Here is a 16,535-nt window from a genome sequence, read left to right as displayed (position 1 = left end):
AGTGCTGGGATCTGTTAATATTGGCTGATCTCTGTGCTGGGATCTGCTGTTGCTGGTTGGCACCAGTGCTGGGATTTGCTGGTGCTGGGTGATCCAGTGCTGGTGTCTGTTGGTGCTGGGTGATCTCTGTGCTGGGATCTGCTGGTGCTCTGTGGTTATAATGCTGCAGATGAATAATGTTGTGGTAAATAATACAAAATCTGTGCACTGAGCACTGTGACTGTATCATTCGTTCTCCTCCCACTGTGTTTCAAACAGGCTTTCGATTTCACCAGCAAAAGTTACTTGAAGAACTGAAGGATTATAAGTTTGTATTTCCCAAGCTGCTATCAGGAAGAGGGAAGCGGAATATACCCAGACTGCCTCAGGTAATGACTGTGAGCCAGGTCTCCAGCCTCCCTACCACAATGATCCAAATCTTTCAATCCATTGAACAATAACTTGTACTGACATAACTTCTTTAGCATCATAAGATATCCCAGTGATTACAGGAAGAACAAATATGTGTTAATAAGCTCCATAAGGCAATAATTGAACAGATGTTAAAGTTCCTTGGTCAGTTTTAAGGAGTTTTTCCCAAAGGAAAGTGAAATAAAAAGACATTGAGAGGTTTAGGGATGGAATTCCAAGTTTAGAATCCTACAGCTAAGTCTCTGTAAAGGCAATTCAATCTTACCCATTAAGTCCCAGAGTGGTCAAATCATCAGTTTTGTTTGATAAATGTAATTTGCATCCAGACTTTAATTCAGTTGTGTTTTTTTTGACATGAATGTGTTATTCTCCATCTGATCCCGGCTGACCCATGGCATTGCTTCAACTGTCTTCAACATTTACTCACTGCTTTCCTTCCTTCAAGGGGATTTTTGCAGGCTGTCAGTGCGATGTGGTCCTGTGTTGGGCCCAGGGCTCCGTATGGGGATCATTGCTGTTCTCATTCACTTCAAATTATCGGATTTCACAATTCACCCAGAGTGGTCAGTTACTGTGTAGGAGCCACCTGACCGGGAAGCAGCATATATCAAGTTCAGGCATATATCAAGCAGGGAGAGATAGGACATTGTAGAACATAGAACATAGAAACGCACAGCACACAATGGGCCCTTAGGCCCACGATGTTGTGCCGAGATATTATCCTAATGTAAAATATAATAACTTAACCTATGCCCCCTCAACTCACTGCTATCCATGTGCATGCCCAGCAGTCACTCAAATGTCCCCAATGACTCTGCTTCCATCACCACAGCTGGCAACGCATTCCATACATTCACAACTCTCTGTGTAAAGAACCTTCAGCTAGCGTCTCCTTTATACTTTTCTCCTAACATCTTAAAACTATGACCCCTCGTACCAGTCAATCCTGCCCTGGGGAAACGTCTCTGGCTATTGACTCTATCTATTCCTCTCATTACCTTGTACACCTCGATCAGGTCTCCTCTCTTCCTCCTTCTCTCCAGAGAGAAAAGTCCGAGCTTATTCAACCTTTCGTCATAAGGCAAGCTCTCCAGTCCAGGCAGCATCCTGGTAGACCTTCTTTGCACCCTCTCCAAAGCCTCTGTATCTTTCCTATAGTAGGGTGACCAGAATTGGATATAATAATCCGAGTGTGGTCTCACCAGGGACTTGTAGAGCTGCAGCAAAACCTCGTGGCTCTTAAACTTGATCCCCATGTTAGTGAAAGCCAAAACACCATATGCTTTCTTAACAACCCTATCCACTTGGGTGGCAACTTTGAGGGATCTATGTACTTGTACACCCAGATCCCTCTGTTCCTCAACACTGCCAAGAATCCTGTCTTTTTAATTCTATATTCAGCATTTGAGTTCAACCTTCCAAAATGCATCACTTTGCATTTATCCAGGTTGAACTCCATCTGCCATTTCTCAGCCCAGCTCTGCATCCTGTCTGTGTCACGCTGCAGCCTGCAATAGCCCTCGGTACTATCGACGGCACCTCCAACCTTTGTGTCATCTGCAAATTTACTAACCCACCCCTCAACCTCCTCATCCAAGTTATTTCAGACTGTGGAAAACAGTCCACTGGGGCTGTCTCCAATACAATGCGCCTGCTACAAGCTGATTCTCATTTGACACATTTTATTTTTCCTTCCCTGAAACTTCTCCTTCCCTGAAAACTATTGGTTGGCGCGATGGCTCAGTGTTTAATACTGCTGCCTCACAGCGCCAGGGACCTGGGTTTGATTCCTCCCTCAGGTGACTGTCTGTGTGCAGTTTGCACATTCTCCCCCATCTGCGTGGGGTTCCTCCGAATGCTCTGGTTTCCTCCCATATTCCACAGGTATATGGGCTGTGCGAAATTGTCCATAGTGTTAGTGCATTAGTCAGGGAGAAATGGAGAGGATTACTCTTCGAATGCTCCATGTGGACTTACTGGGCTGAAGAGTGGTTAGCCGGTGGGATTCACCCAGACTGTGGTTAGACGGTGGGATTCACCAGAGAGTGGTTAGACGGTGGGATTCACCCACAGAGTGGTTAGCTGGTGGGATTCACCCACAGAGTGGTTAGCCGGTGGGACTCACCCACAGAGTGGTTAGCCGGTGGGATTCACCCAGACTGTGGTTAGACGGTGGGATTCACCAGAGAGTGGTTAGACGGTGGGATTCACCCACAGAGTGGTTAGCTGGTGGGATTCACCCACAGAGTGGTTAGCCGGTGGGATTCACCCGGACTGTGGTTAGCTGGTGGGATTCACCCGGAGAGTAGTTAGCCGGTGGGATTCACCTGGAGAGTAGTTAGCCGGTGGGATTCACCTGGAGAGTAGTTAGTCGGTGGGATTCACCCGGAGAGTGGTTAGTCGGTGGGATTCACCCGGAGAGTGGTTAGCTGGTGGGATTCACCCGGAGAGTAGTTAGCCAGTGGGATTCACCTGGAGAGTAGTTAGTCGGTGGGATTCACCCGGAGAGTGGTTAGTCGGTGGGATTCACCCGGAGAGTGGTTAGCCGGTGGGATTCACCTGGACTGTGGTTAGCCGGTGGGATTCACGCACAGAGTGGTTAGCCGGTGGGATTCACCCGGACTGTGGTTGGCCGGTGGGATTCACCCGGACTGTGGTTAGCCGGTGGGATTCACGCACAGAGTGGTTAGCCGGTGGGATTCACCTGGGCTGTGGTTGGCCGGTGGGATTCACCCTGATTGTGGTTTGCCGGTGGGATTCACCCGGACTGTGGTTAGCCGGTGGGATTCACGCACAGAGTGGTTAGCCGGTGGGATTCACCCGGACTGTGGTTAGCCGGTGGGATTCACCCGGACTGTGGTTAGCCGGTGGGATTCACTACCACACAAAACATCAAGTCCAAATCATCCTTTGATTTCCAGAAGGAGTTAGTGCAGCCCTTGGGTGAAAGAGGTCCCGTGGATTTGGGATAAAGCAGTACCAGGCTCTTCATTCCGATGATCGGCCAATGGAATGATAATGAAAGGCAGAGCCGGCTCAAACAGCCAACTGTGCTCTGATCTTTCTGCGTTGACAATGTTCAAAACAGAAGTTTTCTGTTGATCCAGAGTCATGATTTCCTTTCTATGACATTCTAAAGAAACACGTTCTGTCGATATTACTGTTACTGTTTGATACCTGGCCACCCCTTTTTTACAAGATTCGTTAGACATTCCTATTGGGGCGACCAGTTTCCCATGTAGCTTTTAAGGACTGTGTCTTTTTGTGTTGAAACTCTGTGGACAGACATCTGAAATAACTTTTAAAAAGGGTGGCTGTATGTTTTAAAAACAAATAACCTGTTACCCCTGCCAGGCATCGAGTATGCAACTATTTGACCAAGCAGAAATTACAATTTGTGTTTCACATTGTTTGGAGCTGGGCGACTGTGGAGATGTTTTTGATGGCAACAAGAAATTGATTGGTCTATGGGTTAGTGAGCAGTTATCAATGGCTGGCCAACAGCTATGTCATTGGTTCTCAGGGAACAGAACAGCTTGGAGCTGGGAAGGAGTTACAAAGAGACACAGAGGTGTTCAGTTCTTCCCCAGCTCAGATGTGCGTCATCCATTCATTACAGTTAAACTCACTCTAAGCCAAAGAAAACATTTTTTTTAACAGGTCAGAGACTTCTATGAGTGAAGCAGTCACCTTGCGTCTCATACCAAGCTCAGCTCAGATGAAGAGTCATCTAGACTTGAACCGTTAGCTTGCTCTCTCTCCATGGATGCTCCCTGACCTGACCTGCTGTGATCTCCAGCATTTGTTGGTTTCAGTTACTGAAGGAATGTTTAGCCAGCAGCAGTCAAAAATATCATCTCATCATCAGAACCTGAAACAAAGACCCTACTTTATTTCCTCAACCAGATCCCTTTCCCCTGCTGGTTTGTGTGTGTGTGTGTGTGTGTGTAAGGGGGAGTGGAAGCAGGATTAGAGTTTGTATTCGTGGCACCATATGTCAATGGCAGCTATGTTTTGTTCTATTATTCCTGTTTACCTGAAGCCCAATAGAAGTTCTTATTCAGTACAGAAATCTGATCATTGCTATTTGTCAACATGGGTCTAATTATCAGGTCATAGAGTCATAGAAATGTACAGTACGGAAACAGACCCTTCGGTCCAACCTGTCCATGCTGATCAGATATCCCAACCCAATCTAGTCCCACCTGCCAGCACCCGACCCATATCCTTCCAAACCATTCCGATCCATATACCCTCCAAATGCTCTTAAATGTTGTCATTGTACCAGCCTCTACCATTGCACATATGTACCATACTCTGTGTGAAAAAGTTGCCCCTAAGGTCTCTTTTATATCTTTCCCCTCTCACCCTAAACATATGCCCTCTAGTTCTGGACTCCCCCACCCCAGGGAAAAGACTTTGCTTATTTATCCTATCCATGCCCCTCATAATTTTATAAACCTCTATAAGGTCACCTCTCAACCTCCGATGCTCCAGGGAAAACATCCCCAGCCTGTTCAGCCTCTCCCTGTAGCTCAGATCCTCCAACCCTGGCAACATCCTTGTAAATCTTTTCTGAACTCTTTCAGGTTTCACAACATCTTTCCGATAGGAAGGAGACCAGAATTGCATGCAATATTCCAACAGTGGCCTAACCAATGTCCTGTACAGCAGCAATATGACCTCTCACCTCCTGTACTCAATACTCTGACCAATGAAGGAAAACATACCAAAGACCTTCTTCGCTATCCTATCTATGTGCGACTCCACTTTCAAGGAGCTATGAACCTGCACTCCAAGGTCTCTTTGTTCAGCAACACTCCCTAGGGCCTTACCACGAAGTGTATAACACCTGCTAAGATTTGCTATCCCAAAATGCAGCACCTCGCATTTATCTGAATTAAACTCCATTTGCCACATCTCAGCCCATTGGCCCATCTGGTCAAGATCCTGTTGTAATCTGAGGTAACCTTCTTCGCTGTCCACTACACCTCCAATTTTGATGTCACCTGCAAACTTACTAACTGTACCTCTTATGCTCACATCCAAATCATTTATATAAATGATGAAAAATAGAGGACCCAGCACCGATCCTTGTGGCACTTCACTGGTCACAGGCCTCCAGTCTGAAAAACAACCCTCCATCCCTCCCCTCTGTCTTCGATGTTTGAGCCAGTTCTGAATTCTCTATTCCTGAGATGCTGCCTAACCTGCTGTGCTTTGACCAGCAACACATTTGCAGCTGTATCCAAATGGCTAGTTCTCCCTGTATTCCATGAGATCTAACCTTGCTGATCAGTTTCCCATGGGGAACTTTGTCGAACACCTTACTGAAGTCCATATAGATCACATCTACTGCTCTGCTCTCATCAATCTTCTTTGTTACTTCTTCAAAAAACTCAATCAAGTTTGTGAGACATGATTTCCCACGCACAAAGCCATGTTGACTATCCCTAATCAGTCCTTGCCTTTCCAAATACATGTACGTCCTGTCCCTCAGGATTCCCTCCAACAACTTGCCCAACACCGAGGTCAGGCTCACTGGTCTATAGGTCCCTGGTTTGTCCTTACCACATTTCTTAAACAGTGGCACCACATATTAGCAAACTTTTCATTTTTTACAAAATCCTTAACTTTTGTGATGATCCTGGAAAAAGTGACGCTTGATTTCAATGGAATACCACAGTTTGGCACGTTAGCATCAAGCAGCTGGTGTGGGTCCATTCAGTCTGATTGCAACAGAAGCATTTCACTTTCTTCAAATCATTTTGTTGCTTCCTGCCTTTCCCCTTTGGTATTTTGGTCAAAATGAGCACTTCCCTTCACAGATTGCCTGTTTCTCCAATTTCCTTGTAGATTTGATTGTTTGATTGAGTTATTAAAGTTACATTAACTGAGACGTCATGAAAAGTGTTGCTTTGTGTGCTTTTACAGGCAGATTGTGCCATACAAAGTGCATCAGGGTGCAGAACAGAGTGCAAGTACAGTGTTACAGCTACATACACGAGGCATGGGGAGGGGTCAGAATTAACACTTGAGTGATGAACTGGGCTGTGTTCGTAACCCTCTGTAGCTTCTTTGCTAAATCACACCGTGATGCATCCAGATAGGATGCTTCCTATGCTGCATTTATTAATATTTAACATAGAACGTTACAGCTTCAGCCCTCGATGTTGTGTCACCCTGTGAAACCAATCTGAAGCCCATCTATCCCAATCGATTCCATTCTCCACCATATGTTTATCCAATGACCATTTAAGTGCCAGTAAAGTTGACGAGTCTACTACTGTTGTAGGCAGTGATTTCCATGCCCTTACTACTCTCTGAGTAGAGGTTGGTTCGGGTCATTGTGAACATGCTGAATTTCCTTAGCCTCCTGAGGATGTAGAGATATTGTTGTGCTTTCGTGACTGTCACAATGATGTGGCTGAACGAGGACACTCCTTGGAATGTGATGCTCTTGACCATCTCCACCTCAGGCCCATTGATACAGACAGGGGTGCCATTGAAGCACTTCACAATTATAACAACAACATTTTTAAAAGGAGGAAGACTGACTAAAGACAGTGACCACATGGTCAGTGAGGGAGAGAGAGAAAGAAACCTACACTGCTAACTAACACAGCAGTGAATCTTCACAGTTACTGCCTTTGCTGTTTGAGTTCATATGTCTCTGGACATCAGGGTGTATCTTGGAAAAATGAACCAACAGCAAGACTCACAGCTGACCTTGCAGGAACCTGGATAGGAGAGCTCATAGCACAGGAACAGGTAAGGGCATAGTTTTTCATGTGTAACCTTGCTGTAAGTATTAAGGTAATCTGGAGCACTGTTTTTTTAGAGCATAAAGATGGTGCTGTTTTCTGAGTCTGTCAATTGTGAAGGAGCAAAAATGGCCTTTAGTAGAGTGATATACTCTTCCTGTTGGATATGGGGTTTAGGGAGAGTTTCCATGTAAATGATGATTATGTTTGCAGGAAATGTCTTTGGTTATGAATCCTATCAGATTGCATGGATCTTTTGAAGCAGTTAGATGCAGTGAGAAATTTACAAGAGTTAGGGAGTGTGATGGATGACAGTTATAGGAAGGGAGAAAAGCTGCTGATACAGTCAGGTAGATGGGTTACTGCCAAAAAAGGTAGGAGAGGGAGGCTGGTAGTGCAGGAGTCTTCTGTGGCTATCCCCACTTCAAACAAGAATGCTGCTTTGGAAAATGTAGGGGTGTGATGTACTCTCAGGGGAATGTAGCACGAACAGTCTAGTTTCTGGAACCAAGACTGGCTCCAATACAATGAGAAGTATGTTGGGTTCCAAGCAACTGATTGTGACAGGGGGCTTTCTAGTCAGAGGCACAGACAGACGTTTCTGCAGCCAACAGGAAAAATCTGAATGGTGTGTTCCTCCCTGGTGCCAGGATCAAGGATATCTCAGAGACGGTGCAGAATATTCTCAAAGGGGAGAGGTACACATTGGAACCAATGACATAGGAAGGGAAAAGGATGAAATTCTGAAGGGAGAATATAGAAAATTAGGCAGGAATTTAAAAAGGAGGTCCTCAAGGGTAGTAATATCTGGATTACTCCCAGTGCTATGAGCTAGGGAGGGCAGGAATAGGAGGATAGAGCAGATGAATGCACAGTTGAGGAGCTTGTGTATGGGAGAAGGATTCACATTTTTGGATCATTGGAATCTCTTTTGGGGTGGAAGTGATGTATAGAAGAAGGATGGTTTGCACCTAACTTTGAAGGGGACTAATATACTGTCAGGGGGAGTTGCTAGAGCCGCTCAGGAGGACTTAAACTCGTAAGGTGGGGGTGGGGGGTGGGACCCAGGGAGATAGTGAGGAAAGAGATCGATCTGAGACTGGTACAGCTGAGAACAGAAGCGAGTCAAACAGTCAGGGCAGGCAGGGACAAGGTAGGACTAATAAATTAAACTGCTTAAAATCTGATTGAAGATTTGTAGCTCGGGTATCCGTTGTTGTGGTTCTGCTCGCCGAGCTGGAAGTTTTTGCTGCAAACGTTTCGTTCCCTGGCTAGGGAACATCATCAGTGCTGTTGGAGCCTCGTGTGAAGCGCTGCTTTGATGTTTCTTCCGGTATTTATATTGGTTTGTTCTTGCCGCTTCCGGGTGTCAGTTTCAGCTGCAGTGATTTGTATGTGGGGTCCAGGTCGATGTGTCTGTTGATGGATGTTCTTGCCGTTTCCGGGTGTCAGTTTCAGCTGTAGTGGTTTGTATATGGTGTCCAGGTCAATGTGTCTGTTGATGGAGTTTGGGGATGAATGCCATGCTTCTAGGAATTCTCTGGCTGTTCTCTGTCTGGCTTGTCCTATGATAGTGGTGTTTTCCCAGTCAAATTCATGTTGCTGGTTGTCTGAGTGTATGGCTACTAGAGATAGCTGGTCGTGTCGTTTTGTGGCTAGCTGATGTTCATGGATGCGGATTGTTAGCTGTCTTCCTGTTTGTCCTATATAGTATTTTGTGCAGTCCTACCATGCAAGGACTGCACAAAACACTATATAGGACAAACAGGAAGACAGCTAACAATCCGCATCCATGAACATCAGCTAGCCACAAAACGACACGACCAGCTATCTCTAGTAGCCATACACTCAGACAACCAGCAACATGAATTTGACTGGGAAAACACCACTATCATAGGACAAGCCAGACAGAGAACAGCCAGAGAATTCCTAGAAGCATGGCATTCATCCCCAAACTCCATCAACAGACACATTGACCTGGACACCATATACAAACCACTACAGCTGAAACTGACACCCGGAAACGGCAAGAACATCCATCAACAGACACATCGACCTGGACCCCACATACAAATCACTGCAGCTGAAACTGACACCCGGAAGCGGCAAGAACAAACCAATATAAATACCGGAAGAAACATCAAAGCAGCGCTTCACACGAGGCTCCAACAGCACTGATGATGTTCCCTAGCCAGGGAACGAAACGTTTGCAGCAAAAACTTCCAGCTCGGCGAGCAGAACCACAACAAATTAAACTGCATTTATTTTAAAGCAAGAGGCCTAACAGGGAAGGCAGATGAACTCAAGGCATGGTTAGGAACATGGGACTGGGATATCATAGCAATTACAGAAACATGGCTCAGGGAAGGGCAGGACTGGCAGCTTCATGTTCCAGGATACAAATGCTACAGGAAGGATAGAAAGGGAGGCAAGAGAGGGGGGGTGGTGGGGGAAGGGTGGCATTTTTGATAAGGGATAGCATTACAGCTGTGCTGAGGGAGGATATTCCCGGAAACACATCCAGGGAAGTTATTTGGGTGGAACTGAGAAATTAGAAAGAGATGGTCATCTTATTGGGATTGTATTATAGACCTCCAATAGTCAGTAGGAAATTGATGAACAAATTTGTAAGGAGATCTCAGTTATCTGTAAGAATAATAGGGTGGTTATGGTAGGGGATTTTAACTTTCCGAACAGAGACTGGGACTGCTATAGTGTTAAGGGTCGAGATGGAGAGGAATTTCTGAAGTGTGTACAAGACAATTTTCCGATTCAGTATGTGGATGTACCTAATAGAGAAGGTGCAAAACTTGACCTACTCTTGGGAAATACGGCAGGGCAGGTGACTGAGGTGTCAGTGGGGGAGCACTTTGGGGCCAGCGACCATAATTCTACAAGTTTTAAACCAACAAAGGAAAAAGATAGACCAGATCAAAAAGTTAAAGTTCTAAATTAGAGGAAGGCTAATTGTGACGGTATTAGGCAAGAACTTTCAAAAGTTGATTGTGGGCAGATGTTTGCAGGTAAAGGGACGGCTGGAAATGGGAAGCCTTCAGAAATGAGATGAGAGTTCAGAGACAGTATATTCCTGTTAGGGTGAACGGCAAAGCTGGTAGGTGTAGGGAAGGCTGCATGTCTGGAGAAATTAAAGTTTTGGATAAGAAAAAGGAATCATATGTGAGGACGAGACAGCAGAGATCGTGAGAATCCTTCGAACAGTACAAAGGCAAGAAGAGGGAAATCAGGAGGGCACAAATGGGACATGAGATAGCTTCAGCAGATAGGGTTAAGGAGAATCCAAAGGGATTTTATGAATACATTAAGGACAAAAGGGTAATAGGGAGAAAGTAGTGTGCCTCAAAGATCAGAAAGGCAGCCTATTTGTGGTACACAGGAGATGGGGAGATATTAAATGAGTATTTTGCATCAATTTTTATTGTTGAGAATTATATGGAAGATATAGACTGTAGGGAAATAGATGGTGACATCTTGAAAAATGTCCATATTGCAGAGGAGGAAGTGCTGGATGTCTTGAAATGCATAAAAGTGGATAAATCCCCAGGACCTGATCAGGTGTACCCTAGAACTCTGTGGGAAGCTAGAGAAGTGATTGCTGGGCCTCTTGCTGAGATATTTGTAACATCGATAGTCACAGGTAAGGTGCCAGAAGACTGGAGGTTGGCAAACGTGGTGCCACTGTTTAAGAAGGGTGGTAAGGACAAGTCAGGGAACTATAGACCAGTGAGCCTGACCTCGGTGGTGAGCAAGTTGTTGGAGGGAATCCTGAAGGACAGGATGTACATGTATTTAGAAAGACAAGGACTGATTCGGGATAGTCAACATGGCTTTGTGCGTGGGAAATCATGTCTCACAAACTTGATTGAGGTTTTTGAGGAAGTAACAAAGAAGATTGATGAGGGCAGAGCGGTAGATGTGATCTATATGGACTTCAGTAAGGTGTTCAACAACGTTTCCCATGGGAGACTGGTTAACAAGGTTATGTCTCACGGAATAAGGGAGAACTAGCCATTTGGATACAGAACTGGTTCAAAGGTAGAAGACAGAGGGTGGTGATGGAGGGTTGTTTTTCAGACTGGTCTGTGACCAGTGGAGTGCCACAAGGATTGGTGCTGGGCCCTCTACTTTTCATCAATTATATAAATGGTCTGGACATGAACATTGGATGTACAGTTAGTAAGTTTGTAGATGACACCAAAATTGGAGGTGTAGTGGACAGCGAGGAAGGTTACCTCAGATTACAACAGGATCTGGACCATGGGCCAATGGGCTGAGAAGTGGCAGATGGAGTTTAATTCAGATAAATGCGAGATGCTGCATTTTGCGAAAGCAAATCTTAGCAGGACTTATACACTTAATGGTAAGGTCCTAGGGAGTGTTGCTGAACAAAGAGACCTTGGAGTGCAGGTTCATAGCTCATTGAAAGTGGAATCACAAGTAGATAAGACAGTGAAGAAGGCGTTTGGTATGCTTTCCTTTATTGGTCAGAGTATTGAGTACAGGAGTTGGGAGGTTATGTTGCGGCTGTACAGGACATTGGTTAGGCCACTGTTGGAATATTGCATGTAATTCTGGTCTCCTTCCTATTGGAAAAATGTTATGAAACCTGAAAGGGTTCAGAAAAGATTTATAAGGATGTTGCCAGGGTTGGAGGTTTTGAGCTATAAGGAGAGGCTGAACAGGCTGGTGCTGTTTTCTCTGGAGCGTCGGAGGCTGTGGGGTGACCTTATAGAGGTTTACAAAATCATGAGGGGCATGGATAGGATAAATAGACAAAGTCTTTTCCCTGGGGTCGGGGAGTTCAGAATTAGAGAGCATAGGTTTAGGGTGAGAGGGGAAAGATGTAAAAGAAACTTAAGGGGCAACATTTTTATGCAGAATGCATGTGTGGAATGAGCTGCCAGAGCAAGTGATGGAGGCTGGTACAATGACAACATTTAAAAGGTATCTGGATGGGTATATGAATAGGAAGGGTTTAGAGGGATATGGACCAAGTGCTGACAAATGGGATTAGATTAGGTTAGGATATCTGATCGGTATGGACGGGTTGTACCAAAAGATCTGTTTCCGTGCTGTACATCTCGATGATTCTCTGTATGTGGTCAGGTGGCTAGCAGCAGAAACAGCATCGAGACTAGTTAAGAGCTATAATCAAGCATGCTGGGAATTATGGTCAAGCTAGCTTAAATTCTGACCTCAGCTAAAATGGGAGTGAGGACATGTTGGGTCCTGTCCTGTGAGCTGTCACCTACAGCTTCCTGTGTTGACCAAATAAATCTGAGTCAATTCTCAGGCTATTGTCTTCACACCAGGAATAACGTCGGGGTACAAGGTTAAGTATTCTTTCAGACAACAGACAGTTTCACCATCTGCAGATTCTTTCTTCTGACAAACTAGCAATTGTTAGAGTCATCTCACCTCCAGGTCATCATCGTAGGAGTCCCTCAGGGTACTGTCCTAGGCCCAACCATCTTCAGCTGCTTCATCAATGACCTTCCCTCTGTCATAAGGTCAGAAGTGGGAATGTTCCCCAATGATTGCACAATGTTCAGCACCATTCACAACTCCTCAGATCCTGAAGCAGCCTATGTTCAACTGCGAAAAGGACGGATAATATCCGGATTTGGGATGAGAAATTGGTAGGAACATTCTTGCCATGCAATGTCAGGTCCTAACCATCATCAATAAGAGACAATCTAGGCATTGCCTCTTGTCATTGAATGGGGGCGTTACCATCACTGTATCTTCCACTATCAACATCCCAGGGTTTATAATTGATGAAATGCCCAAGGACTCACCACATAAACCCTTCAGCAACAAAAGCAGGTCAGAGACAGGGATTGTTCCAGCAAATATCTCACCTCCACACTCCCCAAAGTCTATCCACCATTGACATGAGGTCAGGCATGTGATGGAATACTCCCCACTTGTCTGGATTAATGCAGCCCAAGAAGGTTGAAACCATCTAGGACAAAACAGCCCACTTGATTGGCCCCACATCCACAAACATCCATTCCCTCCACCACCGACGCTCAGTAGTAGCAGTGTGTACTATCTACAAGATGCACTGCAGAAATTCACCAAAGGTCCTCAGACAGCATCTTCCAAACCCACAACCACTTCCATCCTCAGGACAAAGGCAGCAGGTACTTGGGAACGCCACACCCTGGATGTTATTCTCCAAGCCTCTCACCATCCTGACTTGGAAATATAGAGTCTGTATACAGCAAGTGAACTACAGTGGTTCAGGAAGGCGACTCAGCACCACCCCTTTCAAGGGCAAATAAAATGCTGCACAGTAGGCAGCACCCATGTCCCATGTTCAAACACACCGCATCATTAAGGTCTAAACTGCCTCTGGCCCCTTCACCAGTTCAGCGACCTTCTCAGCTGAGATTCTCAGCTTTGACTCCATCCTCAATAAATGTAGGCACAGAGTGTGAATGAAATCTCGTTCTTCTCTGGAATCAGAGCGAGCATTTGAGCTCTGAGCTCTTCTTCCCTTCTCTACTCAAAGCCTTTCTATTGCCATCTTGTATTACTATTTTTTTATCTCTTTGAAGTTAAAGCTTCTTTAATTCCATTGCTTTTAGAATTAATCTCTGTTTCTCTTTATCCTCACATTTTTCTTTATCCACCCTTCTGCTTTTTCTTCAAACTCCGTTCTTTTTATTTCCAACTGTTTCCCAGCTCATTCCAACTGTGACATTCCAATTTCATGTTTCCTTTCTTCTAACTCAAAATGTGGATAATCACTCAGAGCATCTCCTCCTGTGGAAGATAAATATGGATAATACTGATTCTATAAGGGAAATTTATTGATTATACACGAATACGTAATTCTTTAAAGAAGGAGAGGTGTTTCAGAATTCCACCCGGAGATTATTGACCAGTGATATCCGGCAGGGATCTGTTCTTGGGTCTCTGCTCTTTGTAGTTTTTACAAATGACTTGACTGAAGAGGTGGAAGATGGGTTAGTAAGTTTGCCGATGACACAAAGGCCGGTGGTGTTGTAGATAGGGTCGAGGGCTGTTGCAGGCTACAACAAGACATTGACAGGATGCAGAGCTGGGCTGAGAAGTAGCAGATGGAGTTCAACCATCTGGATAAATGTGAAATGATTCATTCTGAAAGGTTGAATTTGAATGCTGAATACAGGGTTAAAAGCAGGATTCTTGGCAGTGTGGAGGAACAGCAGGATCTTGGGATTCACCTACATCGATCCCTCAAAGTTGCCACCCAAGTTGATAGGGTTGTTCAGAAGGCGTGTGGTATTTTCGTTTCATGAACATGGAGATTGAGTTTAGGAATTGTGAGGTTTTGCTGCAGCTCTATAAAACCCTGGTGAGACCACACTTGGAATATTGTGTCTAGTTCTGGTTGCCTCATTATAGGAAAGATGTAGATGTTTCAGAGAGGATGCAGAGGCCATTTACCAGGATGCTGCCTGGATTGGAGGGCATGGCTTATGAAGAGAGGTTGAGTTGAGTTCGGGCTTTTCACATTGGAGAGAAGGAAGGGAGGTGACTTGATAGAGGTGTACAAGGGAATGAGAGGAATAGATAGAGTAGATAGCCAGAGACCTGTCCCAGCGCAAAACTGGCTATCACGAGAGGTCATAATCTGAATCTGATTGGAGGAAGGTTTAGGGGAGATGTCAGAGATAGGTTCTTAATACAGAGAGTGGTGGGTGTGTGGAATGTGCTGACAGCCATAGCAGTAAATTCTGAGACACTAGGGACATTGAAGAGACTGCTGGACAAGCACATGGACAGTACGTTACGGGGTGTGGAGTTAGGTTGACCTCAGACTAAGAGAAATGCTTGGCACAACATGGTGGGCTAAAGGGCCTGTGCTCTGCTGGACTGGATGTTCTATGTTCTGGTATTGAGAAAGGACCACAAATTAATTGTTGAGTGGATGTTCAGGATGCTATATTAATTGCAGAACGACAGTCACGTAATATCTGAGTCAATAACTCTATGGAAAACCTGATGAAATGCAGTAGAGATGTCTTTGAAACAACAAAAGCAAATGCAATTTTCCTGTGGTGCATTAATAACGATTCCATCTGCAGTTAAAACAAACTCACTGCTACTTCTGTGGAAAGGTGTTTCAACACTGAAGGCAGAAGGAGTCACTCATTTAATTTTTAAAGGAATTAAACTCCTGCGAGTAACGTGGCAGTTTCATTATTACCACATTATTAACCCAGCCCCATCACCAGTACACCGTGTCTGTGGTACTTAACTAACCCATCTACGTCAACAATCCACTGTGTTAGTATAACATGATTAACCCAGCTCCATCACCACTCCACTGTGTCAGTGTTAGATTATTAACACAGCTCTATCACCAATCCACCGTGTCTGTGGTACTTAACTAACCCATCTACATCAACAATCCACTGTGTTAGTATAACATGATTAACCCATCTCCATCACCAATCCACTGTGTCAGTGTTACATTTTTAGTACAGCTCTATCACCCATCTATAGTGTCAGTGTTACATTATTAACACAGCTCCATCACCAATCTACACTGTCAGTGTTACATTATAAACACAGCTCTATCACCAATCCACTGTGTCGGTGGTACATTACTGACCCGGCTCTATCATGAGGAAGGAGCTCAAAAATGGTCTGAGGAGAGCCAGGAGGGGGCACGAGAAAGGCTTGGCAGAATGGATTAGGGAGAACACAAAGGTATTTTACACTTATGTGAGGAATAAGAGAATGGTCAAAGAAAGCGTAGGGCCGATCAGGGATAGCATCGGGAATTTGTGTGTGGAGTCTGAGGAGGTAGGGGAAGCCCTAAATGAGATTTTTGCTTCTGTCTTTATGAAAGAAACAAACTTTGTAGTGAATGAAACCTTTGAAGAACAGGTGTGCATGCTGGAATGAATAGAGATAGAGAAATCTGATGTGCTGAAAATTTTGTCAAACATTAAGATTGACAAGTCGCCAGGCCAGGACCAGATTTGTCCTCGTCTGCTTTAGGAAACGAGAAATGCAATTGCTTCGCCACTTGCGAAGATTTTTACATCCTCGCTCTCCACTGGAGTCGTACCTGAGGACTGGAGAGAGGCAAATGTAATTCCTCTCTTCAAGAAAGGAAATAGGGAAATCCCCGGCAATTACAGACCAGTAAGTCTCACGTCTGTCGTCTGCAAGGTGTTCGAAAGGATTCTGAGGGATAGGATTTATGACCAGCTGGAAGAGCATGGCTTGATTAAATGCTGTCAACACAGCTTTGTGAGGGGCAGGTCATGCCTCACAAACCTTATCGAGTTCTTTGAGGATGTGACTAGAAATGGTGATGAGGGTCGAGCTGTGGATGTG

This window comes from Hemiscyllium ocellatum, chromosome 1, assembly GCF_020745735.1.
Source record: "Hemiscyllium ocellatum isolate sHemOce1 chromosome 1, sHemOce1.pat.X.cur, whole genome shotgun sequence".
Lineage (NCBI taxonomy): Eukaryota > Metazoa > Chordata > Chondrichthyes > Orectolobiformes > Hemiscylliidae > Hemiscyllium > Hemiscyllium ocellatum.
The sequence above is the reverse complement of the archived record's forward strand: the minus strand, read 5'-3'. Positions refer to the sequence as shown.